The sequence below is a fragment of the Fopius arisanus genome, unplaced genomic scaffold (genome assembly GCF_000806365.1).
Source record: "Fopius arisanus strain USDA-PBARC FA_bdor unplaced genomic scaffold, ASM80636v1 scaffold00013, whole genome shotgun sequence".
Lineage (NCBI taxonomy): Eukaryota > Metazoa > Arthropoda > Insecta > Hymenoptera > Braconidae > Fopius > Fopius arisanus.
Window position 1 is genome coordinate 1,020,061 of NW_011887752.1, and position 1,618 is coordinate 1,021,678.

The 1,618-nt window shown below is 31.6% G+C and overlaps 1 protein-coding gene across 2 annotated transcripts in view; it reads left to right on the forward strand.

The window, feature by feature from the left end:
• Positions 1-597: 597 nt before the first annotated feature.
• The window catches only part of LOC105263154 (apyrase), an 11,564-nt gene continuing 10,543 nt past the window's right edge, over positions 598-1,618 (forward strand). The window contains exon 1 of one of the 2 annotated variants that reach the window (XM_011299184.1): positions 598-1,015. The gene's annotated coding sequence lies outside the window, so the exon portion shown is untranslated. The remainder of the gene's footprint in view (positions 1,016-1,618) is intronic. The other variant, XM_011299182.1, reaches the window with a different exon arrangement.

The following is a 1,618-nucleotide window of genomic DNA, read 5'->3' on the forward strand; positions in this document are numbered from 1 at the left end:
TCTACACACATTATATAATGTTTTGAATAAAGTTTTAATGTTTTTTGTTTGTCCGAACAATTTCGAAATTCGTAAGCGCAAAGAATTTTTTAAGACAAATTTTTGGACTTATTTTTCCCCTTATTAATATGCGAGTTCTATAGAATTTTGAAATTTTCAAAAAAACATTTAAGGTATCGAGATTCGTGAAAATTGAAAAATGTTTCCGTTCAACCGAAAAAAAATCGAATTTTCGTAAGTGTAGAGAATTAACGAGAATTTTAGCGCACATTCTCCATTGAATCTAAATTAAAATTCATACAATGAAAATTTTCAGAAATTTTTCGCAGTGCGGAACGAAAGTTTATATCAATAATTCCTGTCGGTCTATTTCGGCTATTAGTTTAGTTTGGGTTTGTGAAATTTGTTTGTTTATTTGAGAATGAGGAAAACTAGTTCTGTGGAAAAATGTAATCATAAATTTCATGGTCGTGTCTCAGATATAGAACTGGGACATCCTCTGCCAACCAGTCAACCGGGCAAGGTTTTATTTCATTCCTCGGGAGTATTTGGCAGAGATCAATGTAATTACCGACAAACTATTTACCGAGATGATCAACGTTGTTTCTATTTTTATGAATAAATGCCTTGAGCCTGTCGTGTTCTATTTCATTGATGAAATGATCGATAGAATCGATTGCGCAATAGAACGAATTGGGAAGAGCGTGTCGATTAGTTTTTTTTCTCTCGATTTTCCGGTTATTGACATGAATTTATTGGGTGCCTTCTTATCACAATGGTGATAGATTGCAGCACGATAAGGACACTTGATTGTTCAGTTGTGAGGATAATATAGTGTATGGAGAAACATCGCATGATAACTTTTTTTATGATTTTTTTCGCCGGCTCGATTAGACATGATTAGTGAGAGCGATATTTAGTTCTTCAGTTGGAAATCTGCTAGATCTTGTGGAGACATCGCTCATACTCCAGTAAAGAATATGGGGATTTAATTCGGTCCTTTGTTTACTTCCAGGTAAGACCTTTGATCAATTTTTAAAGGGCTAAAACGTCTGAAAAAATTACGAATGCCCCTATCATTTTAATAGTATGAAGAAAAATATGATAAATTCAATTTTCTTCTCAATTTTAATTTCTTTCTTATTATTATTCACATTTTTTCAAAATTCGGTTAATTGTTTCACCTGTCTATATTTAATTGATGAATGAGACAAATCATTCAACAATATTAGAAACAATTAGTTTGGGAAAAGAATGAAAATTTTAGGTTTTCCTTGATTTTATTGTATTACATTAAATTATCTATTTTACTGTCATTCACATTTTTTAATTCACTTTGGTGACCATCTGTATTTCATGGAAAACTATATTCAAAAGTAAAACACTTGAGAATACTTGAGGCCCATAGTTGAGGAAAAATAAAATAAATTAGTAATTGAGAATTCTAAATTTTGTAATTTCATCCTGCTAATTGAAAATTTTTCTTAAGGTTGTTGTCGCGCGACAGTCTCTGTAAAAAGGTTACCCGATGTAAAACGGGCCAGTTTAGAACACAATCTTTTAGCGGTATATAGTCTCACTTGATTGATTGCATTGTGCATGGATAGCTAAAGCATAA